The 27352-nt window shown below is 55.9% G+C and overlaps 1 long non-coding RNA gene across 12 annotated transcripts in view; it reads right to left on the bottom strand.

Moving 5' to 3' along the window:
* Positions 1 to 21293, bottom strand: part of LOC140617827 (uncharacterized) — a 34863-nt gene extending 13570 nt beyond the window's left edge. For 2 of the 12 annotated variants that reach the window (XR_012017972.1, XR_012018015.1), the window contains exons 1-2: positions 21126 to 21289; positions 4941 to 5034 (exon numbers count right to left, since the gene is read on the bottom strand). This is a non-coding gene — a long non-coding RNA (uncharacterized lncRNA). The other 10 variants (XR_012018013.1, XR_012017996.1, XR_012017985.1 and 7 more) reach the window with 10 other exon arrangements.
* Positions 21294 to 27352: the final 6059 nt, after the last annotated feature.

The raw sequence follows: 27352 nt of genomic DNA, 5'->3' as shown, positions 1-27352 counted from the left end.
ATAGATCAGGATTAGTTACTGAACATTAGGGCTAAAAGAGGTCTTAATTTTCTAGTCTTGACCAATAAAATATGAGCAGCATATATCCTTTTAAATTTCTTAGAAGCCACATTAAAAAGGAAGAAGAAAAAAAAGAAAAAAAGGAAGAAGAAACAGGTAAAATTGATTTTCCTACTGTATTTTACTTAACCCAATATTATCATTTTGGCATGTTGCACTGACCGCCTCTCATGAGCTGAACATGAGATCAACATCCAGTGGTTAGCACACTGGACAGCACAACTCTTTACTCCAGCAACCTCCCCGACTTTCAGATGAGGAGGTGGCCCAAGGATCTCTAAGGAGTGGGCAGCATGGTAGGAAGGGATGCCTCAAACTTCATCCCTACAGCTGGACCTGTCAGCCTGTCCTTTCAGCCTTCCAATTCATACTCACCTACGAGATAGATGAGTTTACAGTAAATCTATTTCAGGGAGCCCGCAACAGAAACCTGTTTAAAACAGACAACGTGGAGGAGAGAAGACATGGGTGTACTTGACATCACAAGCTCAGGAACAAAGACCAACAGAAGAGAACAGGAGGGAGGTTCTGTGTGACCTCTGCACTGGAGGCAGGTCTGGATGAGGCCCTCTGGGGTGTGCCACCCTCGATCAGGGCCACCCAGCCTCTTTGGGTTGCAAATACCCACGCTCCAGCACTGGGTCTGGTGAATTTTCTACCACGTCTCCCTGGAGGAACTACCCACAAAAGCTCCTCTCTGCTTTAGAAGGCAAGAACAAGTCGTGCATTTACCCTGTGCTTCTAGTCTTCTTACTCTGAGTCGCCATGCCAACACACAGTCATAATTACCGAGGAACGCGCCAATAGTGGCAGCATTGACAAAGACACTATATCAGGGCCTGTGAGCTAAGCAAGGTCAGGCTCCTCGCGGCCCCCCAGCTTCCTGCCCACTTCCTTTATTCCACTCTGATCCATCTCTTTCCCTTCATTCTTTCTCTCCCACCCAGATGGTCTCTTATTATATTTTCTCTGCAAAGAAAGGCACTACAGCTTAGTGTATAAAACACTTTTATAGCAATTAGGAGACAGGTTCTCCTTTGAGTCCTGATTTTAACTTGTGGGAAAAGTCGCTTTAACATCCAGGCCTCAGTTATTTTGCTGTGAATGGGGAGAGTATTTTGGACAGTGCCTATTCAGCAAGTGGGCGCCTGCATTTCATTCACCTACTAAATTCAGGCACTGCTGTGTGTCTAGTGGACTCTAAGATCTTCTTTATGAGCAGCACCAGAGGTACTAGAAGCTCAGAGAAACAAAAGAAGGTTCAGATCAGAGAAGAAGTTGGTTCTAATGCCCTGAGAACAGCAGGGCCTGTATCTCCCCCAGGAAGGGTGCAAATCTCAGAAAAGGGGCCAGGAACAGCTGAAGGGTGGGCTCTATCAGATTATAAAAAGATGAATGGGATGGATGAGAACTATCAGGCTAAGTGACAAGCATCCTGAGGCCCCCAGTGGGAATGAGGACATGCACCCATTTAAAATGAGAGGTCAAAAAAAGAAGGCAGACAGCTACCACCCGAGCCCTACACAAGAGCGCCCCAATTTCAGAACACCCAGTGCACCAACATCTGAACTTACAAAGGAGATAAATTGGAGGCTGATGATTAGCATCACAAAATGATTATTCCCTTTGTAAAAGGCTTCACTGCAGGACTGCTTTAAATAGTGCATTTAAACCATGATCTGATTTGCTAAATTCGATTTATACACATCTACTGCCTAAGCTGGCGTGTGGCTGTATTTACATGTCTTCCCTTGGCACAGAGGAGGGGAGAGGCCAGCCATTATTTGGGGCCTTTAATCCTTGTAGACAGTAACTAATCTGGGGAGCTGAACCCTGTTTTTCTTCCACAGCTGGGGCTTTTGCTGCAAACTGGCCTCAGCTCTCCACCCCACTTTGCCTAGCAAGAGCCAGCCCAAAGATGATGGTCAGGATTTGCTGCAGTGTTTCTGCCAATAGGGGCTCCTCACCAAGAAGGAGACCCCATCTCCACGCCTAAGCATGACAACTTTCTGGTACAAATTTCCAGAGAATCTGTCTGTGGGAGGCTCACTAAATTTATTTAGCACCTACAGTTATCATACCAGGGTTCAAAGGCTACATTTTGGAAGCCATGGAAATTTACCAATCTGTATTAAGTTCTGGGGATCTGATGAGCTACATTCTGCTATTTGTGCTTAGGTCACAGGAACTAAACCCTGGGCTGACCCAGAAGGGCTGGCTCTCTACCCCAAGACAAAAGAATGTGTTCACCAGGTCTCATGGTGACTGTGTCAGCGTAATCAGGAAACCCTCCTTAGTTCCGCTAAAAGGACTTGGAGGTCTCCTTGACAGCACAGTCCTTCAAGAGAGAAATAACTGCTTCCCACTAATGTGATAGGACAGTTAGGAGCCAGACCACTGCCAATATGGGGAAGTACCTAGCACATGCCATTTGCTAAAAGAAAGAGGTCTAAGGAATTTATGGGCTCAGAAATGCAACATTCAAAAAACTGAGTCCTTTCAAAAACCTCCTTAGAACCTCTCCTTCCACCACCACTGCCGTATCCAAGAACTAGAGACGGAGACTTTGAGAACCACATGTTCATTTATCAAATATTTGAGGACATCCCCAATGATGAGCCCAGCACAGCCCAGCACCAGGAATTGCAGGGCAAAGAGAGGAACGGGGCAGCACTCAGGTCCGAAGAGTTTATAGTAGAGGATGGAGGGGTCACCAAACAGAACTAAACAGTCTCACTGTTGAGAAACCCACTAAAACCTGCTCACAAGAGGATGGGAAATTGGACTAAGAATCAATTGGACTGGATCCTACTTCTTACTCTTCCAGCCAACTTTATGACCTTGGGGAAAATCACTTAACTTCTCTGGGCCTGGTTCCTCATCTGTAACACGAGCAGTTGACCTACATAATAACCAAGCTTTAAGTTTTCTATAAATCTTACAGGGGAAGAAATGTTCATATCTCTAAAAACCCTCATGAGCTTTCTTCTTCTTAAGTTTTTTTATGAATCTTACAGGGGAAGAAATGTTCATATCTCTAAAAACCCTCGTGAGCCTTCTTCTTCTTCTTCTTCTTCTTCTTCTTCTTCTTCTTCTTCTTCTTCTTCTTCTTCTTCTTCTAAAAACAAGGTTATAAATCCTCACGTTTTCTTTGTCATGGCTGCCAGGAGGCTCAGAACAACCACAATATTAGATACAACATTTATTTTAGGCCAGGAGATTGGGGGGAAGCGGGGTATGACAGGAGAGCTCTCATATGTGAGGTGGGGCTATGTGGAGATGGCAGGGGCTTGGATTCAGGATAGTCTTGGATGAGATCACAGTAGTGATGAATTTGTGTTTGTGTGTACATATGCATGGGCAGAGCCTGTGCTTAAGAACTTAGGCTTTGGGGCAGACAGCCCTGACCCCACCACATCCTAGCTACAGCCAACGTCACAAAGAGGGAATCACCACCACCCTACCTATCGCTGGGAGGCCTAAATACTTGTGAAGTGCCTCAGTACCCGGCAAGGCACGAAGCGAGACTCCATAGACACAGACGAACAGAACCGGGGTTTCTTAGTCACCCTGCCCAAATGCGTATGCGTGGGGCCTGCCTTAGGATAGCGGTGGATCAACTGGGGCAGTTACCAAAAAAACCCAGCAAATCCGCTTAAATAATTCACCCGGTGGGAAGGGGTCCGCTGCTGAGCCACTGACTGCTCTGACCTTGGGTCGCGGCCCGGTGGGGCCCGAGCTCCGAGCTTGGAGCTCCGAGGTGCTACCCCCGTCGCCGCAGCCCCGCCAGGGAGGGTGCTGGCCGGCCTGGGGCGGGAGGCGGGGGCGTCCTCGGCCCGAGCGCTGCAGACGCCGTCCGCGAGCTGGGGCAGGGCGGCCCGGCTCTGCTCGCCACCGGGCCTCGCGGTGTCGGGGCGAGAGCGAGCGTCCGCCGTGCGCCCGACATTCCGCGGAAAGAATGGAAGAGCGCGAAGCGCGCGCGGCTGGGGACTGCGACCCCGCGCCACGGCTCCGCCCCTGCCCGACCCCGGGCCGGCCGCGGAGGGCTCGGACCGCGCGCGTCCCTCCCGGTGGCTCCGGCGGGAGCGCACGCAGCGGCCCGGGGCGCACCGCCAGCCGCGACGGAGGGCCCGGCCCGCCGCCGTAGGGGCGCCCGAGCGCAGCGGCGGGGACCGGCGGGAGGGCGCGCTCCACGCGCGTTCCGCTTCCGTGGGCCGCGCCGCGACCTACCTCGTGCCCACGCAGCCATCTTGCGGCCGCTCCTCGCTCTCAAAATGGCCTCCCGGCCCCGCGGCGCCCTGCCCGCCTCCCCGCCTCCCCGCCGGGCCCGCGGTCCGGGGTCCGGGGTCCGGGCTGCGCGCCCCCCGCGCCCGCGCCCGCGCCCGCGCCCGCGCTCCGTGGCCGGCGGCCCCGCGGGTCCCGAAGGCTGCGGGGCCCAGGCGGCGTCCCGGCGCCCCGGGCTCCCCGCAGCCGCGAGAGGCCTCCGCGCCACCCCGGGCGCCGGGCGCCGGGCTCGGGTTCCCGCGGACACCGACGGGGAGAGCCCCGGCGTCCGGGAGGCCGCCCCGCGCCCGTGCTCCGCCGGCCTGGACCGCAGAGCACAGCGTGCCCGTGGACGTGTGTGGTCAACGCCAGTCCCCGGCGTGGGCGTGTCGCGGAGGGACCCGGGGAGGACGGCACCGGCTCCCGCCCGGGAAGCAGTGGGGCTGCCTTCCCGGTGACCCGGGTAAAGACGCGCGCGCTCCGCCGACCTAATCGCGGCGTCTCCCAGCCTCCGGGCTGCCGGCCCCCACGCCCGCTCTTGGCGCCCCCGGGCAGCGGGCAGCGGGCAGCGGGCAGCGGGCAGCTCCTCCTCCCACGCCCCGGCTCTGGCCACTCACCTTTCCAACCGCGCGCCCTCCTACGAACGGGTGCCAGGGTGAGTTCGTGCCCGAGAAGAGGGCGCCGAGGAGGGAGGCGACTGCGGGGGAGACGCTGTAAAACAGAAAGGAGACATCAGGCGCCCCCCACGCCCGCCTAGAAGAGCAATGCGGTCCCCTCGAAGGTGGGAGTGGGGCACACGCATCCTCCAGGTCACGACCGCAGCCCGGGGCGGCTGCTGGGCGCACCCCGCGCCTCCGTCACGTTCGCCCGGGGCGCGGGAGGGGAGCCGGGTCTTGGCTGAGGAGGCTCCGTCCTGGCCCCGAGCATCTTAGCCTCCAGCGGGCCAGGGACACCTCCGTGCACCTAAGGCTGAGCGCATCACGGAGAGCCTGCCAACAGCCGCCCCAGGACAACCCTGGCTTCCCCGACGGCGCTGCTGCTGGTGAGTCCTGAGCCTCGGAACCTGCCGGAACCGGGACCCCAGGCCATTTGCCGGGAGCCCAGCTGTTAGAAATCAGGAACCCGAGCTAAGTGGGCCTCCTGGCGGCGCCCGCCTGGCCTGGCAAGCTAACCTGGATCCTGCTCCTTTCAAGTCTCTGACACTTGCAGGTGCACCTCCCCAGCCAGCCAACAGGGAACTTTACACCCGTCCGATCCTCCCTCCCAACGGGGGTGCTCCTTGGAGTCCTAATCTGTTTCCCAGTTCCCGGACTGATGGGTATGGTGGGCACTGGGGAAAGAAGGGAGCTGGTCAATTCTTCCATGAAACTCTGGCCATTTATTGGTGCTTTCTCTCTCTCCAGCCAGTGGAGGTTTGAAGCTCATATCCAGATATCCATATGCCCCCCTTGCCCCAAGCCTGGAGAAAGAGCTACCATTTGCCAAACACCCACTTTATGTCAGGCACTTTATTTGTATATTTTACTTAATTCTCACATGATCCCTGGAGGTGCAGTTACTTATGTTACCTCCATTTCATAGATGAGGGGAAACACAAATCTGGAGAGGTGAGGTGATTTGTCAAGGATATACTGAGTGGTGATGGCAAAAGCATGCCCCTCCCCCCCAAAAAAACCCTGCCTCACAAGAGTGGGTGTCCTCCTCCACCCTCCAGCTGCTGCCCTTCTGCAATTTGGATTGTTGGTTTAATAACCCAGTCTAGGATTGTCCCAGGTCTTCCACTCTAGTGCCTCGGCTCAGGAATTGTCACCCCTAGGGACAAAAAAAAGGCCACAGGCCAGTCCCCCTGCTCACCCCGTGACCAGTGAATGAGGAATTCCTGCAGCCTCTCTGGGCACCCCAGAGGCATTTCCATCCTTCTCTAGCCTGGATCCAGAACCTTGGGGGAATCTGGCAAAGCCTCATGCTGGCCAACAATCCACTCCTGAGTTTTAAAATCCCAGTCTACACAGTCAAAGAAGTGGGTGACCTGCATTATTACCAGGATAATTCATGCAGGAGAAAATGAGATGAAGGGGCAGGCTGGGCATGATATTTTTACGCACAACCCCAATGAGGACTCGAGGGGATTCAGGAGCTAAAAAGAGGATCATTGCAAGGAAATGCCCCTTTCTCTGGTTTCCCGAAAAAGATTTCATCCCAAGTGATAATCAGGCAGAAAGCCACGTAACTCCCCCAACCTCCAAAGCTGAAAGGCGCTTTTTCTTTAAATGACGCTAACGTGACGTTAATGTTTCTTTTTTTTTCAATGAAACCTCCTTAAAAGACAATATCCATTAAAAAAAATTATGCCCATTGGGCCTGATAAATTTTAAGAAAACACAAATTTGGTCTTTTTCAGAAGAGAACCAGGGAAACAGCCCCACCTCCAGACTGCCCGGGGTGACAAAGATGGCAGCTGAAGGTTTAGATGGGGTGGGTACAATCGGACTTGGGAGCTGCCAGGAATGGGGGTAATGGAGAGCACGAGGTCTGCAGCCACACTCTCCAGAGGGCAGAGGAGGAGAGGTCCCTTTCAAAATGAATCCAAATCAATGATGTGAGACCAGCCTAGCCAGGAGGAATCCCTGCCCAACTGGCAGTGCATCTCCACCCTAACAAGACAGAGAAAACTCCAGAAATGCCACCCTGTACATTCCTGCGACAGACAAAGCCCCAGGATTTGGCCAGAGACAGAGAGCAGCTCCACTCACAGCACACCCTAATTCATGGTGTGTGTGTGTGTGTAACACTAGGTTGCAAGCTGATGGGGTGGGGGACGGGCTGACCACTGAGGGGTTGGAGTGCCTGTACAGATGGAAGCTGAAAGGAAGTTCTAATTAGCACAAAGCCGGCACCTTCCATTAATAGCTCTCTGTAGGCTCCTGGATGCCGCTGAAGAGAGGCAAGTTGGAATGTGTGAGGCTCACCTGTCCCCGGCTCATTAACAAACCTTGGGTGAGAACAGGGCTGTCCTGGCAGAAGACCAGCCCAAATCAGCTCCACCCCCCACCCCCCAAAAAATGTAATTACAGGTCTGACTTCTGGGCCCATCCGAGGGAAAAGTGTTAACGCCCAGGTTCAATGTGACCCTAAACATGGAATCTCTGGACATTCACTCTGTCAGGCCTCTGAGGACAGTGCTCCCTCCAGACTTGAAATAAAACCTTAAAAAAGAGTCCTAGCATACATTTCCATGTCTGTGAAACTCTAGACATGTCAAACTAATCCAGGTAAGAGACATCAGAAGGGAGGTGAGCAGGGTTTGATTGAGAAGGGGCAGGAGGGAAGCTTTTGGAAGGGAAGGAGATGCTGTCTGAGCGTTGGCTACATGGGTGTAACTGCACTTGTCAGAACCCAAACAACTACACACCTATGATCTATTTCTATATGTAAATCATACTTTGAATAATACATATGCAGATGTATTACATATTGCGGCTTCTATCACACAAATATACATACAAAGGTCTCAGCCCCTCACTGATTTCTCCATAGCCGGTGATCTCCCCATGTGAAGGTTCGTTCACACCCTTTTCAAGGGTCACAGTGGAGAAAGGGGCCAGAGCAGATGGGGAAATGGGCTGTGCACATCTCACAAACACATGGCCTCGGCTGGCCGGGTAGGGAGAAGGAATGTCTGAATTGAATCAATTAGCTGCAGAAAACTTCAGAAAAGAAGTAAGGCCCTTCATAAAAACAAAGCCCACTCCTTAATCCCCAAAGGCAATCCTCTCCCCCATTCCCATGGCTATTCCTCAGTAAACAAAGAAATCCCTCCTTCCACATCCACACCTCAATATTCATTATGAGCTGACGTTAGAGGCTGCATTCCAGCCTCCCAGAGCGCCCTAATGACTGGAAACCTAAGTAAGGGCAGACGACTTGCAGGGCTTTCCTTCGGTTTCTCTCCACCTCTCCATGCCTCTCCCCTTCCCAAAGCAGTCTGTTCTTTCTTCCTTCCTCTCTCTCCCTCTTTCTCTCCTTTTCTTCAAATTAACGAATAAGGAAAGCAAGGCAAGCAAATCAAGGCAGAGACATCACTAACTCTACTTTGTTCATTTATTTTGACAAGTGCAGTTTAATTTTAATTATTTATGATAATACTTCATAGTAGAAGAGTAAATGTGCTGGGGTATATTTGGTAACATTAATGAAGTCTGCCTAATAGGAACCTTCACTCCAGCACCCCGCCTGGAGAGCTGCCTGCTGGAGAAGTAGGGTGAGGCCACTGGCCTGTGGTAGGGTTTGCAATTTTTTTGTGGGGGTGGGGGACTTAATGGGTTTGAGGATTAGCAAAGGGAAAATTAACCTGATTCTAGAGAAGAGGCAAATACGCAAGCCCATAATCGTGTGTCGATGTGGATTGTGTGTATTTAAACACCGAGAGAGCACACTTTGTGATAAGGAGGCCCAGGCGTGCACACATGCCACATGCATATTTACACATGAATCTCAAATGTGCAAATCAGCAGAGGCCTAAAGAAATTAGGCTCTGGGCAATTAAAAATTGAAATAAAAAATGGAAAATGTGATACACAGAGTTCTATATCTCTTCAAAGTACCTTTCTCCTACTTATGTGCCTCAAGTGGGCAAACATGGTGAAAAATGTGGAGGATCATAAAAAGGTAGGGGGTTTCTTTAGCTGATTACTTAGAAATGCTCCCTTCAACACACAATGAACCATGAAAAACGGGTCTCAGTCAATGCAACGTCATTTTAAATGGGACTGATATTTTTTTTATAGCTCCCACTCAACCCTGCCACCATCCTTAACATAACTGATGGTCATATAAGTGTGTGATTTGATAACGCAGACCTTATATACAAGAATACATATACTATATACAGAAACATGTAATCACTTGCCCCCAACACATAGATATTTGGTATACCTCAAGATACACACTCCAAAGTATTTACACGAGTATTTCCTACAATAATGATAGACTTGTCATGATACAATTAATGCTTAATTTTTAAATGTAGAGAAATAGCTGACCCTTGCTCTTAAAATAAATAAAAAGAACCTCAAGACCTCCCTGCTCCTCATCTCTACCTTGTTGCCAATGCCCAGGGTGATTTAGGAACATTTCGGGAGATAGGAGAGGGTTATCTTGAGACCAACTGCACTATTAGCTAGCCGATTACTGGATGATTCCAGTGGGGGAAAAGCAAGGTCACTTCACGACTAGAGTGTGTCAAAGGTTCAGAGAAGAGGGCTCCTTTCTAGACACCACCATGTGTGTGTGAGAGAGACAGCGTTAGGAGAACCTGCCTGCACCCATGAAGTCCCTTGGAACAACTCCCTACCCTCCAAGCGGTGGAATGTGTTGGCCATCAGGAAGCGATCATCAGCTGGAGGCACCTGGCTCCCAGCTTTCTCGAATGGCCCCAAGCTCCTCAAGCCTTTCCCCTTAAAGCTGTGGCCTGGCTCTGGCGTGGGAAAGGCAGTTTGGAGCTTTTCACAAATCCAGTATCCCCTTGAACCAAAACCAATTAGCCTGGCCCAAGGTCCTGTCATTGAGGCCCTGGCCCTCCTTTCAAACCCCTGCGGCTCAATTGCGGTGAGGGGCCGGCCAGTGAATGCAGGGACCACTTTAAGTGGTGCTTAAGCCGGACCGGCCTGGAAGGAAGGAGCCAGTGCTATAGGAGTGGCAGCGGCCCATTCTCAGAGGCGATGACCAAGGTTTTGTTCCAGCCACAGCCCCCACCCTGGCTCTATTTTTAAGCACCCTCCTCTTCTCTCCATTCCCAGCTGCCTGGAAGAGCGATGAAAAAGCTGTCTCTTGGAAGCCATGAGACACCTAAAGTTGGCTGTCCCCAGACAGAAAGGACATCCTCAAGTTCTGAGTTCTGTCCTGGATAGTCTTGCCTCCCCTGCTTAGGGAGAAGGTGCCCTAACCTTGATAGAGCACCCAGTGTGTACTGGATGCATTCCATGAGGACAGCCTGCACACCAACCCATCTTACAGAGGAGAAAACTAAGACTCATAGAGGGGAAGTGATGTGAACCCAAATCACAGCACTGGAAAGCAAGGCAATTTGGGGGAAAGCTGTGAGAGCTCCTGAACACCACTGTCTTAGGAAGAGAGAGAGAGAGGAGGTTGAGAGATAGACCAAGATGGGCCTCTGGGCCAAGAGGAGAAAGAAGGGAGAACCACCCCGGAGTAATGGGAAAGTCTGGCAGGTGCCCCTCGGCACAAGCTGGGAGCTCTCCCAAGGCCCTGCCCACGGCCTCCCTTCTGACCCCCCCAGCCCGACCCAATCTCCACTGACCCCAGGCAGAACGGGGTGGGCGTGGGCAGGTGCCACGGCCTTCCTCCGCCCGCCCGCCTCCTCCTCTCCTCCCCACCCGTCCAGGCGCAGGGAAGACGCGCCCTCTGCGAAGGGCGGCACTGCCAGGGCGCCCTGGCCGTCGCCATGGTGACGCTCATCCCACCCTAGGCCGGAGCTGATTGGTCACTCTCTCCAGGCTGGCGGGGGTGGGGGGACCGCGGGGGCTAAAGTCAGGGCGGGATGGGGGACAGAGACGCCTCGACACGCGCGCGCGCGAGCGATGCCAACGGGGGAACGAAGGCTATTAAAATGGCGCCGCGGCCTCCAAGGGGCGGCCGCCGTGGGAGCGCAGACCCGGGCTGGAGCCATCCGGCCGGCTCTCCGGCCCGCGCCGCGTCGCCCGGGTCCCGGAGGGCGCACCGCCCGCGCCGGGGCCGCCCCCTCCCCGCCTCTACGGCCCGGGCGCGCAGGCCGGCACACCCCAGCTGGCCGGGCCCGCCCCGCGGCACGTTCGGGCCGGGCGAGCGCCGCGCGGCGGATTAGCCCGGAGTCCGCGGACCCGAGGGCGCGGGGCGGGCGCGATCCGGGGTGTGAGGGCGGGGCGGGGCGGCGGCCGCGCGTCTAATCCCGGCGCTGCGTGTGGGAGCGGCCGGATCAGGGAATTAGCGCTGTAACTTCGGATTAGTAACGCTCGCTAAATGAGCGCCTAATTCCGACCCTTCATGCTTTTCAGCGTCGCGGCTGGGCCCTGGGAGGCCTCCTGGCCTCGCTCCCTGCGCGCTCTGGTCCCATTTCCCGGGAGGTCAGATCGCGGCCGCGGAGAGCGCCCCGGCCAGTCTGCATCAGGCCTCCTCTGGTCGCGTCCGCAGCCGGACTTCTCGGCGGCGCTCGGTGATGCCAGCTCTCCATTCGCCGGGGCGGAGGCCCGCCCGATCCTACAGTCAGTCGTTCAGGGTTGGGAGTTCGTGGACCGGTGAGAAGGAAGCCCTTGATGCCTCACTCCCCATGGAAGCTGCCCAGATCTCCGCCCCACCGGGGGCTTGGTGTGCGACCTTGGGCGAGCCCCTGAGCCTTACCAAGCTCGGTATTTCTAGATGTCGAATGGAAGGGGTTGGGTGAGGAGCATCTTTGAGATCCCAACCAATTCTGGCTTTCGAGCTGAAGCTTCAATGGCGTTTTCAGGTTCCCCAAAGCCTTTTTGGATTGGGGCAGGGTGGGGAGGAGGAGTGCTGATTTATGGCAAGGGTGAAGCTCAAATTGCCCCAATCTGGGGAGCCAAGTGGCCAGAGAAGGCCTGAGGGAAGGCTTCCCTGAGACAGGGGGAGCAGGGCGGTGGGAGGTAGGGGAGGAGGGCTGAAAAGACTTGAGACCCAGCGGGGTTCCTTCAGGCCCCTGCAAATCAGAAGAGGTTTGATGGAGGTTTGTGGGGCGAGGCACCTGATTATGACCCTGTTCCTGGGACTTCAAGTGTCCAGAGGGGATTTGAACGTGGCTCTTTGGGGGAAGGCATTCATACCCGGAGGCCGAAATCGGGAGGGTTGGCCTCTCTCTGAAGGCGGTTCTGGTATAGGGCGGGGTCCGGGAGGTTAGGATGCCAGCGCACTCTGTCCGCTGAAGCCCGGCCCGCTGCCGCGATCCTTCCCCTGATCTGGAAGGTTTGCATCAACGGATTTTCGTAGAAAGCGGTAAGAAAACCGCATTCTCCCCTGCGCAGACTCCTCCTCCCCCGGACCCAGATTTCAGGACTGCCCAGACGGTTTGGGATCTTGCTGTTTAAAAATAAAAAACAGAAAACTCATTTGAACTGTATAGTCACAGCTGTGAGGCTGCAAAACCACTGGGCTACTAGAAGGACTAGTTCTTGCAAAATAGCAAAGGGATGGGGATGATGGGAAAGGAAGATGGAAGCCCTGGGGCCCGGGGCCAGCTGGCTAGCAAGGCAGGCAGGCAGCACAGGGTGAGGGTCGGGAAGAGCTGCTCTGGTTTCCTCCGAAATGAGGTCAGGATCGTAGCATAGGCTCCCAGGTGCACTTGGAAGGGAGGGGCAGCCCAGGGTATGCTGTGCTCCTGGCCTGGTGGATCCTGAATGGCACTTGCCAGCCTTCCCCAGCCTCTCCGAAGGAAAAAGAGAAACTGGCTTTTAAAAGTGGGGGGTGGGGTGGGACACACAGGATCCATGAAAACCTCTACCTGGTGATTACCTCTGGGGACAGAGGAGAGCAACTGACTTTCCTGTCTATTCTTTTGTTTTCTTATTTCATTTTTATTTTCAATAGCCAACACATTCATGTGGTTCAAAATTAAAAATGTGGCACAGACAAAAGTCCCCCTCCACCGTCCACCTCAGCCTCGAAGTTCCTCTTCCCAGGACCAATAGATTTCCCTTTCGTAATATTTGATTTTTTCCCTTTTACACATTTAACCTATTTTCAAAATAATTGTGTTAAGAAAAGGCAAAAAAAAAAGGGGGGGCGGGGGGCGAGGGGAGGCAGGTTTGAAGGAATGAGAGTGGAAAAAGATTTCTATTATTACAAGAGGACTTAGGCAGGTTCGGGGTAGGAGCAGGGAACACGGGCCTTATAAATAAGAAAGAGGCTCTGGGGAATGAAGTGGGCCAAGATGGAAGTGACCAGGAGTAAAGTGACCCGAGCCCAGCTCTGCACTTCTGAGCTATCTGACTCTGGAGGAGTCGTTTCCGTCTTCCACATGTTTCCTGGTGTATATAGGGGCAAGGTGATGATGGAGGGTCATGTCTGGGTGGTGGCTCAAGTCCCTTCCAGATTGCTCATCACATCACTCACAACCCCATATACCTTGAGATCCCTCCAAACCAGGAGTGGGGGCTGAATCTATATTGGATCCTTTCTTTCCTAAGGCAAGGTTAAGGTAGCACTCAGGGCTGGCTCTACAACCACTCATCGCCAGCCAGCAGCCTAGGTGGTTCCCAAGCTTCGGGAGCCCTGAGCTTCAGGACAAGTTGAGGTGTCAGGGAAGACAGAAACCTGGAGGTAGGCAAGAACCTCAAGAGGGACCCCAGCCAGCACTGTTTGCTATGTGGGACCCAGATCCTCCAACAGTGATCAGGGGCAGCCCCACTCCCCACACCCAGCCAAGAGGGGCTGGGAGCCTGAGTGGCCGGGTGTGCTGCATTGGGTTGCCATGGAAACCGAATGCAGATTTCCCCCAATTGCTTTTTTATTTGCTAGACATTGTAATACATCTTATGTTGGGGGGGGGTGGTTGAGTGACGCTGGGAGCCTGGCTGCACCTTAACCACTCAGGGAAGTTGAGGAGGCGCGGGCGGGAGTGGTCTGGCCGCCGCTGGTGCAGAGGTGGCGCGGGGTTGGGCTGGGTCCCGCCCGCCCGCCGGAGCTTGGTTTGTATGCAGGGCAGGGCCGGCCCGTCGGGGAGGGAGGCCCCCGCCTCGGCCCCTAGCCATTGAGCGCACTCCTCGCCAGTTCTGCTCCGCTTCACGCTGCACACAGACCCCCCAACTGCACACAAAGGCAGCTGCCAGAGCCCGTGAAAAGTGATCAAATTATCAAGAACTTGACCTCACCGAGGGGCGAAGCTCCGGCAACCCCCAAGCCGTATGCTAATGGCGCTCAGGGGCTGACTCGTCGAATAATTCGATAAAGGCCGCTTTGTTAGCGGCGGGGCAGCCCCCTGCCCACCCCTTCAATCCCCCCACCCCCACCCCCTACCGGCCGCCGTCTCTCTCCCATCGCATTTGCATCCCAAAATCCCCGTCCGCAGCTCCAGGAGAGGATTGTTCCAGCCTGATTTATGGGGTGAAGGCAAGGCTGGTGCCTTCCCCGCCAGCGACCCTTCTGCAACCCCAGCCCCCTCCCTTCCCCCGGTCCTCTCCACTTTGGGGTTCCAGCGCCGGCGCTGGGGGATGGAGTGGGGGGCGGAGAAAGAGGAGGAGTAGGGGAAAGGCTGGCAAGTTCCTCCAGGGTACGGAAAGTGTCCCTGGAGAGAGAGCCGAGGTCAGGTACCTGGTCCGGGCGCGGCCGCTCCGCCGGGCTGGAGTCCGCTGGGCCGGCACTGGGCTCCTCTGGGTTCCTCCGGCTCGTGCGGGCCGGGGCGGCCAGCGGGGCGGGCGCTCGCACGCAGAAGTTGTGAGAGTCATTTCTACTTTCGGTTATCTAGCTTTATGACGGCTCTGTGGCACTCATACAGCTAGATAACCAAAGAGAGAAACGGGCCTCCCTTCGCCACCGCCGCTGCCGCGCCGTGGGCCCCACGTGCCGCTGCCTCTGGGAGCGGGAACCGGAGCGGGCGCCGCTCCCGGAGCCCCAGGCGCACGCGGAGAGCCAGAGGGGACCGACAGACACACAGACACACTGACTCCCACAGCCGAGGGCGGCAGCCCCCGCCCAGTTCCCTCTCTCCCGCCCTCCCTCGCCTTCCTAGCGCGTTCCTCCCCGGCTCCCCGTTGCGTGCGTCCGGGCACCGGCGCCGGCAGCGCGCTCCGACGGCGTCCCGGGGCGCACGGAGGGCACCCGCGCCGCGCGCTTCGCCAGCCTCGGGCGCCGCGGCCGCCCCCAGCGCACTGGACCGCCAGCCCTCCTCTCGCACGCTAATCGCCCCGCGGGGAAGTGACGTCAGTCCAGGGATCCGCCAATCACAGGCTCTCATTCAAATCCCAGCCCCCTTCCCGCGCTCCGCACCACCCAGCCTTACAATGGCCTCGGCGTTCACGGCTTTCCTTCCCGGAGGCCGAGAGGGCGCCTACTCTGCCCTCAAAAGCGGTGGGGCTGCGCTCCTGGGTGCGCACCGTCTGGCCTTCCCCCCAAACTCCTCTGCCTTCCCCAAGTCCCAGGGAGCCTGGCAGCCACCGCGAACCATCAGTTAGGGACCTGCGGTGATGAGGTCTGGGGGCACACGTGGTGGGGCGTGGTAAAGGTCTCTCCAGGGCGGCCAAGCGCGCACCTGGGATGCCTAGAGCCGAGGGTAAGAGCCGGTTCACCTTTAGGTTCCCTTTTCTTCTCCCCACGCTCAGCACCTTCCAGCACCAGCCCACGCGCGGAAACTGAGAGTGGAGGCAGGAACCAAGCGTGAGGATCGGTGTCCCACCCATAGTGTTCCCGAGCTATGCTACGCTCGGGCCAGGCCCGGGTGCCCAGTACCAGCTGCTGGGTCCCTCCTCTCTTGAAACGTCTAGGAAGGTACAGCCGATTGTGTCCGCTCGCAGATGAACTAGGCTGCTGGTTAAATTTATGTTTCACCGAAAAATGAAAACACAAAGCCAGCCTCAGCCCTCCTCCTAGGGCTCTCCGCACACACCTGACCTACTCACTGGCAAGTGGGTCAACAGGGAAAAGGGATCCACGCTGGATCTCCCGGGATCACCCCCAACTGAGCCTAACAGCAGACCTGGAAAGGCCCTATTGCAGCCTTCTTCTCACTCACCCCAACCATCACCCACTTCCTCCTTAATGCTGTGGCTACCCTTCAGCCTTGGGTGCTGGGATTCACCTTCCCCTGCCACTCATCCTCAGGATGCACAAGATTAAATATGAAAAAATGTGATATCTTTGCTCTCAGATGCCCCCAGAAAAAAATTTCAGTCCAAGACACAGAGGGAGATCCAGGAGCAACACAGGCAGGTGAATTTCCAGCTTTTGGTGGTCTAATACACATGGGTTTTTTTCCACCCAGGGGACTCCTACTGCTGTGGTCTGTGAGGACCACTGTAAGGCTGGGCAGAGATACCTATGAGGGTACATCTTAGTAGGGCCTTGGGCACCTAGCCACTCTGAGCTAGGCAAATCCCTGCAGAATGGGTTCCAAAGAAGAGAGCAAAAGAGGTTGGTTTGGAAAGGATTTCATGATTTCTCTAAATATCCTTTACTCCCCTATTTTTCCCTAAAAATGACACATCTCCATCTTGTCAATTTCCTGATCTTGTCAAGTTCCCGTTGCCCCACCACATATTTCAGGTTTGTTCTATTTTCATCCTGACCCTAAATCCAAGGCAGCCTATATCCCACTCCCATCCCAGCCGGCTTGTGCCAGACCAGACCTGGCATTTACATATCTCCCTCCAAATCCCATTTTGCATACACATTCCTTTTTCCAGAAGGCAAACACGAGCCAGACCGAGCGGCAACAGTGGAGAAATGGAGAAGCAGGCAGCAGCCCTGGGGAAGGAACCACCCGAATTTGGGCCCGAGACAGTTAATTCCAAAGGATTACCATAATTGGGAGGCGCCCCTTGCTTCCCCTCCTCCTGCAGCTCCAGGAACCTGCACTGTCTCCCCTTCTTGGTGTATGTGGGGGTGGCCTCCTGAGCCCCAGTCCTTCTGGGCCACCCGGGGTGGGAAGGGTGGGGCTGCGGAGGCGGGAAGGGGCGGAGAAGCAAGGTTCACCTGCGGGAGAGGGAAGGGAGAGAGGGAGCAAGGGGGGAGAGAGAGCGAGGAGGGAGCCCCTCCGAGTGTGATTTAAGCAGGATGCTGCACAAAATGGCTCCTCAGCGAGGCTCACGGTAACACAGCGGCGCCGGAGGCCCGACTGGCAAGCTGAGGGGAGTGGGGGCCCTGGGAGAAAGAATTAAAAGCCCGATTTGGATCCAATTCAAATGCACGGGAGGCCACCATCATCAAGGCCACATCTCTGCTACCCTTTTTGGGAAACTGAGTCCCTTGGTGGGGAGCAGGTGAGGTTGGCTGGGGGCTTCTGTGCTCTGCTTCAGTGGGACTGTCTTGGAATCCTTCCACCTCCACCTTCAGCACCTGGCCATCATGGCACCACTCCCATGAAGGAGGCCACGGTGAGGATGTAGGATCCTGGCCTTGAGGATGGAGGGTGCAGGGAAAACACTGCTCTGGTGGGTCAGGACTGGCTGCAGTCTTTGTGGCCTGGTGTCTGGCCTCCACAGCTTAGCTCAATTTAGACAGGGGCCAGGAAATGGTCCAGGTTGATGCCGGGTGGAGGGACACCTCATCTGGCACCATCAGATGAGGGTGGCAGGATGCTGGGCAGGCCCATTCCAAACAGGACTGACGAGGACCCCATTAACCCTGGCCCATCTCCCTCTCATCTGCACGTTCTATGCACTTTGTCCCAAACCAAGCGCCTAGCCTTGGCCCATGCGCTGCAGTACAGGCCCTAAGATCAATGGAAAGCAGGCACTGGGTCTGCCTGAATGCTGGGTGCTGACAGCAACACGCTGATGGTGGTGGCTGGCCCTGGCCACGGTGCTGAGAACCGGCTACCGGACCTCTCTCTCCACCACTCCATTTGCCCCAAACTTCCTCATTTCTCCCCAAACGTGAGATCCAGGGACACCAGCAGCTACCAGCAAAAAGTAACAGCAGCCAGAGGGAGAGCCCCAGTCGCAGGTGTCTCCTCAAGAGGAGGCTTTCCTCCTGGGCATGTCTACCAAGGGCTAGAGACTCCATGTTTCATATTCAAACCTCTATCAAAGGACAGAAAGGATCCTGGCCCCCACCTCCCTAGCTGTATCTATAGCAATGCCCATTCCTGCTGCAGCCACAGTGTGCCCTGTACCCCTTCAGATTCTTACAACTACAACACTGACTCACCCACACACACACAAGCACACACACACTTGGCCCAAATGCCCATCTAGCAGCCAATCTAAGGCAGGTGGCAGATAGCTTGCCTGTGCACACGTTTGTTTCTATGAGCAGTCTTGTAACCACTGGGGACCTCAGCTGCTTGGGGTCCAAGCTGGCTTTGGCCCGTCCCTGTTTCCTGTTGGTGGTTACACAGATCAGTGCAGGGTCCTATGATTACCCACAGGAGTGTGCCCCAGCCCCCATTTAGGACACAGTGAATTAAGGGGTTACATAGAAGGAGAGTGAGCAGTTGTGACTAGCCAACAGCTCTGTGCAGGCACCCAATATCCTGTGACTAGACTTGCCCTGGTCCAGAGGCTGGGAGCCTGAGACCAATGGAGCTCCTTCCTCCATTGGAGGACAGTATCACCAGTCACAATCCAAGGTAGATCCAGGGTGCCTATTCCCACTGTTCCCTCCTTCCCTGTTCCTCCCTCAGGCCTACGTTTTGACTAAGCTTGTCTTCCTATTGTGTGGATTCTGGACATCCAGCGCTGAACTAATTGGACCCAGATGGACCCAGCTCCCTGCACCCAGGGTCCCCAGGAATCCACACCCACTCTCCTATTCACATGGTCAGCTAGGCTGTAGTGCCCTCTCTGGCTCCCACATCTGGCCTCCCTTTTCTCAGAAGCTGAGGCTCAGGCATGCAGGGTGTGGGCCCAGGAGGCTCAGGCTGGGCAGAAACCCAGAAACACCTCTACTGAAAAGGCCTGGGAACAACGGCACCCCTCCCCTGGGGTCTGCAGCAGCTGGCATTGCTAATGGAAGCTCCTGCATTTGAACCTTGCAAGACACCTGCCCCCTCAGTGCTCACCTAGCCTACCTAACCCTCTGGCCTCTGTCCCTTGATTAAAAGCCAGTCCCTCAAACTCTATCCTTTCCCTCTCTGCAGCTAAATAATCCATATCTCCTCCAGGAGACAGCAGGCTTTCAGCCCTGGCACCTGAATTTCTCAGGACTGGGATCGTGTGTTTCTGAATGTATGCACTACTCCCATGACCTGACCCCACAGAGTCTCTCAGCTTCTGCTACCACTCTGTTTTGCCGGGGCCAAGCCTGGATTCTTCCCCCACTGCCGTCTCCCAGAGAAGCCCCCCTCCACAGCCTCATCCTCCACTACTGCCCTCATTCTTCCCAAGCTCACTGGAGCCTGGGCTGGCTGGAGGAGGCTGCAGAGACACCCTCCAACAGATCTGAGAGGCCTGTTCTCAGGCAAGGGGTGCGGGGTGAAGGGGGGGCGATGCCGGGAGGTAGGGGGCAGGGGGGAGTAGCAGAGCAGAAAGGCTTTCCCAACAACTTCCCATTACAGAGGGGGAAAGTGTACCATAAATCTTGTCTAGAGTGGGTGCTGTGTGTTGCATTATTTCTTTAAATTTTCTTTTTTTCAGGAAGCCACTTTCTGGGTTATTATTTTTTGTTAGGGAGGAGATGAAAAGAAAGAAGAGAGTCAGGGGCAGAGGTGAGGAAGGGGGCGGTCCGGAGACTCCCGGGAACCTCACTTTGGAAACATTCTTTCCTTTTTGGTAAACCGGTCTGCAGTCCCAGAACTTCCATGGGCCCCTCGCCCCTCCCCTTTCTGCACACCCGAAAGGCCGAAGTCCTCACCTCTGGGCGCTTCCCACTGCCCCATGACCCTTGACCTTGGCCTTGACGATTTGCTGGGGATGTGGGGTCCGGCCCCAGAGGCTGAGCCCTGCCCCCCGCCCGCAGTCAGAGCGCACCCCTCACCCCGCCAGCGACGGGAAGCCCCGAGCCGCCCGAGCCGCCCGAGGGGGCAGAGCAGGGATGCCCCAGCCCCCTCTCCCAGTCCAGACCAGCTCCCCGGTGCTGCTACCGCCCTCGCGCCCTAGCCCCCGCTCCCCAGCCTCACGGAGACACAGCAGGCGGCGGCACTTACGGACCGGGAAGGGGGCCGGGGGCCCGCGAGGCAGCGGCGGGGGTGGGGCGGCTGCGGGGACCGCAGCTCCGCGGCCCCTGATGAGGCGCGGTCGCGGGCTCAGGCCCGGCTCCCGCCGCTCTCCGGGAGCCCCTGCCTCGGCGGGCGCATGGCCGGGAGCCGCGGGAGGCGGGCACGGCAGCGGCGGTGCGGGGGCTCCCGGCGGCGCGCGGCTTCTCGGGGCTCTGAGCGGCTCCCAGCGCCGCCTTCTCGGGCGGGCACGGCCCGCAGTGACGTCAGCGCGGCTCCCCCCGCCCCCCTCCCCTCGCCCGGACCAGTGCGGAATGGAGGGGGCGGAGGCAAGCTGCGAGGGGCGCCCAGCCCCGCGCCCCGGCGCTTCCTTCCCCCGCCCCGCGTGCCTCCCAGCTTTGCCCGGGGAGTCGCGGCGCCATTCAAGCCTTCCGTTCCCACCCGCACCCTCCCCCTCCCCCGCCCCCGCCCCCGCCTCCGCGCGCTGCCAGGCTCGTCCAGAGCGACCAACGACCTGGGAGGTGGCGGCGAGCAGCGGGTTGGAAGCCTCGCAGGCAGCTCTGAGCTCAGGGATCCAGGCTGCTTTGGGGAGAATGGAGAGCTAAGGAGATGGGGGCGTCTACCCCCCGGGCTGCAAGCGTTGGCTCTAAGCAAGTGTTGGTTCGGCTGAGGGTATCCACGCCGGACTGACCGGTCCCGGGGACCCCATGGAAGCTGGGAAGGGATATTTTAGCTAGGAGAAAGGTGTGCCTTTCGGAGCGAGGGTACCCTCCAGGCTCGGTCCGGCTTCTCCAAGACCCAGTGCTGCCTTCCCCCTCCCCCACCCGCCCTGGGCGGTGCACCTGCGAACTCGGAGCGCTGGGCGGACGGCGCCCCGGAGCCGCTGTCCAAATGCTGAACTCGCCCTCCCGAGAGGCTGGCTCCCGACGCCCGGCTTCCCACCGCTCCGCGGCACCCGCAAGGGAAGGCAGGGGCTGGTGGGACTTACTGCGCGAAGCTCCGGGAAACTTTGGTGCTTCAGGATGGTAGAGGCAGGCTCCAGGGGAGGAGGCGAGTGGTCAAGGCGCCTTGTCGGTCGCCCTCCCTCGCCAAACCACAGTCTTACCCGCGCGTCCCGGCCGCTCGCCCAGGGTCCCCTCCGCCTACGTGTTTCTCCCGCCTCCACAGCAGGGGAGGTCCCTCCGGCTGAACTTGTCAGCGAGTCTCACCATCCATCACGAGCCAGACAGACAGGCCAAGTTCACGAGCAACGCTGTTAACTCCTTGCAAACCGAGCGCCTCCCACCGGAGGGAACCGCCTAGCTGGGGCGTGCTATCTAGCTCCGATTCCAGAGGCAGCGCTTCCAAGAAGCAGTGGCCCTTACGGCTTTTTTCTTCTTCCCTACTTCTCTCTTTTCTAAGCAACTTGAGGAAAGGGCTCGGAGAGGGAAAGAGGATGTCTCCCCCTCTAATACACATGCCCCACCCCAATGTCTTTCCTGACCATTTCTCCTGTCATTTTACTTACTCCTTCGGTCTCCATAATCTCTCCAGATTCTCCTCTTCTAAATTGGTTGGATATCAGTGTAACTCACTACTTTTCTAAATTTCTTCCCCTTCTTCCATTTTGTGACTGTGCTCGTTGTAGAAAAATTGGAAAGTTCAGAAAAAATATAAGAGATAATAACAATTGGCCTTAATTTCTACACCTAGAAGCCTGACTTGAAAAGAAAAGAAAAAAGAGAATATTCTCATTAGAAGAATCTAGATTGCTGCTTGTATGAGGTGGGGAGAGCAAACAGGCTGGGGATACCCAGCCTTTCTAAACTGGTTGGGAAAGGAAGAACAAAAATAAATTCTGAGAAAGGGATCAGAAAGAGAAACCTGTCTAGAGAGATAATGCCAGAGAGGCCTCGCAGAGACCCAGCGTTAGACCCAGGGAGACTACATTTACAGTCTCTGCTGGGGAACCAGAACAGGACCCACACACTCCTTTCCCCTTCTCCACCTTTTGACCCTTATTCCAGCCCCCGAAGCCCAGAGAAGCTTCTCCCAGGCCTCCTGGGCAGCCTAGCTTCAGAGCCTGACCCAAAATGCAAGTCTGAGGGGGATGGGGAGTCTGGGGAACCCCGGTCATCTCCCGGAGCACTTTCTCAGCCTCTCCCTGTGGTCAGGCAGACTTGGGCCACTCCCCCCTCCCCCCATATCCTATTGAATTCCTGGCGTCTGGTAGCTGGCGGCAACTAGGGCGACCTACCAACTTTTCCCCTGGGCATTCTCTCAAACCCCCCCACCCCCCAGGGCTTTCTTTTCTTTTCCCTTCGCTCTCTTTGAAAGGAGGCACCCAGGCCCAGAACGTGTTCTGCAGTTTAACTACTTCCAAATTCTTTGTTCAGGTCACCCCGGGACTCCATTGTCCGCTATTGAGAGCTGGAGCGGGCGGGCGGGTGCGCCTCTGCCCGGCAGGCCTGAATCCATTAGGCCGCTGCTCTGGCCCCTGCGGCCCATTGAGGCGCCCGCCAAACCGGGCGCCAGCAGCCCCCTCCCATCCTCTCCACTCCCGCCCTCAGCTGCCTTTTTTGGATGCCGCCACAGAGTCACAGAATGCTGCTGGTCCACGACAGGGTTATCTGGGTCTCACCCTGGTTGGAGGGACTGGATCACAAGTGCAGGCCTACTATGATTTTGGTTGACTCTGTCCAGGCCTTCACACCCTCATTAGAGTCCTGTCCAAATCCTGTTGTCTGCCCCTTGGTGCTTGGACCTGCTGAGCAGCTGTTGGGGAAGCAGTAGCCCTGACCGCAATGGAGGTTGAGGGAACAGTCAGCGGCACACTTCCTTCTACCTCTCCAGCCTCCAAGCTGCTTTCCTACAGCCTGGATTTCCCCTTCCTCTTCCCTCAGGGGCCAGATCCCTGCTTCCAGTTAAGGGAAGCTTCCCTGAGTTAAGGGAATGAAAGGAGGCAGTCCAGTTTCGGGGGAGTGCCAGCCCTATGTTGTCCTCAAAGGCCAGTTTCACCAGCATAGCTACTCTTCCCCAGCTGGGAAAAGGATCAAAGGATCCTAGGGTGCCAGGGCTGGTGCCAGGGCTATCTGTCTCCAACACCGCGCTCCCTCTCCCACCATCCTGCCGCAGGACCCCCGGAGACAGTGACAGTGAGTCCCCCAGGGAGTTCAACCCCTTGCTGTCCACCTGGGGGATGGAGCTCCAGTACGCTGTGCCTCACTGTGTGCCTCTGTGAGTGTCCCCCAGGTCCTGAACAAAGATGTGTGCTCTCAGAGCTAGTGAAAGGCCTAGAAGAGACTGCACTTTCAGCTTGAACCCACTTAAGACCGAGGTTCAGAGGTGCCAGCATCCTTAGGAGGAATGTCCAGGAAAGGGTCTGTTGTTGCTAATGTATCTTTTTTTTTAATTTTTAAAATTTATTTATGATAGTCACAGAGAGAGAGAGAGAGAGAGAGAGAGAGAGAGGCAGAGACACAGGCAGAGGGAGAAGCAGTCTCCATGCACTGGGAGCCCGACCTGGGACTTGATCCCGGGTCTTCAGGATCGCGCCCCGGGCCAAAGGCAGGCGACAAACCGCTGCGCCACCCAGGGATCCCCTAATGTATCTTTTTTTGGGAGCTGGAGATTCCTTCGCTCAGCCCCCATCCTCTCCCTCCTACTCCGGGGTTATGGGGTCACTGAGTCTAGGGCAAGCATCGATAGATGCCCAGCCCTAAAGGACACTCAGGTGAGTGGTCAGGCCGCCCTGTCCAGTTCAAGAAACGGCCATGCCCTCCCCAGGAGCTAAGCTCCAAGGCAGAGCCTCAGAGGAGCCCAGGGGCAGGGCGGGGTGGGGGTACTAGGGTGGGACCCCTCACTCGAGAAAGGTCGCCTATGGGGGCACGGGGCCGCAGAGGAAGAACACTGGACAGGGAGGGAGGGCGGCCACCGCTGCATAGTTACCGCTCCAGAGCCCCCCCCCCCCAACTCGGACCCCTAGGCCAAGACCGCAAGAAACTAGGGGTGGGGAGACTTCCCACCCCTAGGGCCACGGCCTAAATGGGTAGCGGAGGAAGCCAGACTGGCCTCCCCTGAGGTCTCTGCGGTGCCTCCCTGCATGCCCCCCAGGCAGCCCTCCCCATCCCCCCACCCCCGTTCCAGATCTGAAGCCGGGGAGTGTGAAGCCCGCGCACCTCCAAGGCCTGGTCGGACTACGCTAAGGCTCTTGCAGGACAGAGGAACCCCTGAGGGTCTCCCAGGCTTCCACCCCTTGTCCTCCTCCTTCCGTCCTCCCCACCCGTCTCAGGGACTCGGGTCTGCAGTCCTGACCTCGCGGCTCTCCGGTCCCAGAGCGCCGCTCTGCACGCTGTCCAACAGCGCTCTCTGGCGGTCATTCCTGGGAGATGCAGGCGCGCAGGGCTTAGGCGGCGGAGGCTGGGCGGAGTGGCCTCCCGCCCCGCCTAGGGGAGCTCTTTCCCTTCGGCATGGACCTGCGGGTTTGGGGTCTGGATAGACCGGACAGGGATGCAGGTCTACGGACGCCTGGGCAGCTCTTCCCTGCCGATCGGCTCCTCTCTGCCTCTCAAACTCCACGCAGAGCACCTGCTCATGTGCACAGGGCCCTCCCACCCATCAAGAACCAGAAACCGGGCGCTCATGGAAGTGGGAATATCAGTGAGTGAGCAGCTGGATGCCAGGCCTAAAGTCATCTCCTCTCCTACCTGAGGTTGAGAGTCTACTATACTTTTTTTTTAAAGATTTTATTTTTTTATTCATGAGAGAGGCAGAGACACAGGCAGAGGGAGAAGAAGCAGGCTCCATGAAGGGAGCCCAATACAGGACTCCATCCCAGAACTCCAGGATCAGGCCCTGAGCCGAAGACAGGTGCCAAACTGCTGAGCCACCCAGGCATCCCAGAGAGTCTACTATCCTGACCCCTTTAGAGAAGGTCCCTTGGAGACTGAGGTGGATGGAGCAGGTTCAGGACCTTCCTCAAGGTTCTTGCAGCCAGGCAAGCTGTGCCTCTTGTCCCATGGCAATGACAGTCTAGTCTACTTCCAGCCTCACCCTTCCCATCTGTGGCTTTCCTTTCAGCCAGGGTCCCTCTCATTTTTTTAGGACCTCAGAAAATTAAGAAATAAAAGCCCTTTCTCATCAGGCCCAAGGATCTGATGTTCCAAGGGTGAATGGGAAAAGAGCAAGTGGAAATGAGACGCTATGCAGGCAGGGCTGGGGATGTGGAATCTTTGAGATATCCCCCCCTCCCCAGACTCTCACCTCCAGCAGCAGGAGCATCTCTGCCACCCAGGCATGGTGATCTGCTTTCAATCTGGTCCTAAGTTTTGAGGGTTCTTGACATTCATTCACTCAACAAATACATACTAAGCTCCTACTATGTGCCAGGCACTTCTGAAGGCAAAACTCAAAGAGGGTAAGTAACTTGCTCCAAGTCACACATCTAGAAACTACTAGAGCCAAGTCTCAGCCTAAGGTATGGACCACCCTACCATGATTTCAGAAGTATCCTTTAAAAAAAAAAGATTTTATTTATTTATTCATGAAAGACACAGAGAGAGACAGAGACATAGGCAGAAGGAGAAGCAGGCCCCTGTGGGGAACCCAATATGGGCCTGGATCTCGGAATCCCACCCTGAGCTGAAGGCAGATGTTCCACTGCTGAGCCACCCAGGCATCCCAAGTAGTGTCCAGTGGTATGTCATCCATACCACTGGGCACAGAGCCTTCTAAAATGTCAGGCTGGGGGCACTCGGGCAGCTCAGTCAGTCAAGCGACCAACTCTTGGTTTCAACTTGGATCATGATCTCAGGGTTGTGTGATTGAGCCCTCTGCACTGGGTGTGGAGCCTACTCAAGATTCTCTACCTCTCCCTCTGCACCTCCCCCTACTCACATGCATGTGCACATTTTCTCTCTGTAAAATCAATCATCAATCAATCAATCAATCAAATCTTTAAAATGTCAGCCTGATGATGTCTCCTCTGTGCTTGAAATCCTTCAGCGGGGTTCCACTACTTTCAGGAGAAAGCCCCAAGTTCCCCAGGGGCAAACAAGCCCCCTCGCTACCGCCCATGCCTAGTAACATGACCCATTGCGCCCTTTCTGTGAACCCAACATTCCTGCCATCCTAGATGTCTTCCATTTCCCCAAGGCCCAGATTCTGGCACCACTCAGTCCCTGCCTTTGTGTGCACTGACAGTCCCTCTACCTGTAATACTCTGCTCTCTTGAGTGTATTTATGATTGTGACTGAAAGTCTTCCATGAAACCTCTGACCTAGATGATCTGCTATTGCTCCCCCTGTCAGCTAAAGACCGGGGTGGGGGGTGCTAAGTGGCCATGTTTGAATCTTCTGCATCCTCCCCCCACCCCCACCCTGGCCCTCCTACTGACCCCTAGCCCAGCCAGGCTAACATCTGGCCCACCAGTCTGTCCTGAGCATTGAAGTAAGACCCAGGATGAGAGTCTACAGTGGGCCTGATGAAGGTGGTACTGTGGTCAGCCTAGGTGACAAAGGAGCAGAGAAGCTGAGAATGGAGCAGATGGGTAGAGAGGCCAGAAGAGAAAAGGCCATAGGGCACCAGAGAGGACCCAAGACTTTCCCAGATGGCTTCTGTCCCTTCCCTGGTAGGAAAGTCTTGTAGTAAGCCCCTTTCCATCAGTCTGCCTTGAGTAGGTTCTGCCTTGTGCCATTGCCAGCTCCCTGACCCAAACCCCATCCTCCCAAGTTTGGCTTTCCTCCCCTGTGTGGCCTCCAATCTTGGCAGCACCTGGCCTGTGTCAAGAGGACGTGGGCCCCTCTCAAGCATCACTCTTTGAGGAAGTGGCCTAATACCAACATTTCTGTGGTGCCAGCAGCAGGGGCGCCACCGTGTGGCAATTATGACAAGCACAGTTCACAGTGGCTCTGCTGCTGGCTCAGAATGATGTGATTATTGATGGACGTTCTAGGATTTACCTAGAGGAGAACACAGGCAACACCCTTTTTGAACTTGGCCACAGCAACTTCTTGCAAGATACATCTATGAAGGCAAGGGAAACAAAAGCAAAGATGAATTATTGGGACTTCATCAAGATATAAAGCTTCTGCAGAGCAAAAGAAACAGTCAACAAAACTAAAAGACAACCTACAGAATGGGAGAAGATATTTGCAAATGACATATCAGATAAAGGGCTAGTATCAAATATCTATAAAGAACTTAATTAAGCTCAACAGCAAAGAAACAATCCAATCA

This window comes from Canis lupus, chromosome 2 (assembly GCF_048164855.1).
Source record: "Canis lupus baileyi chromosome 2, mCanLup2.hap1, whole genome shotgun sequence".
Taxonomy (NCBI): domain Eukaryota; kingdom Metazoa; phylum Chordata; class Mammalia; order Carnivora; family Canidae; genus Canis; species Canis lupus.
Note: the sequence above shows the minus strand (reverse complement) of the source record. Positions and strands in the feature narration are given on the sequence as shown.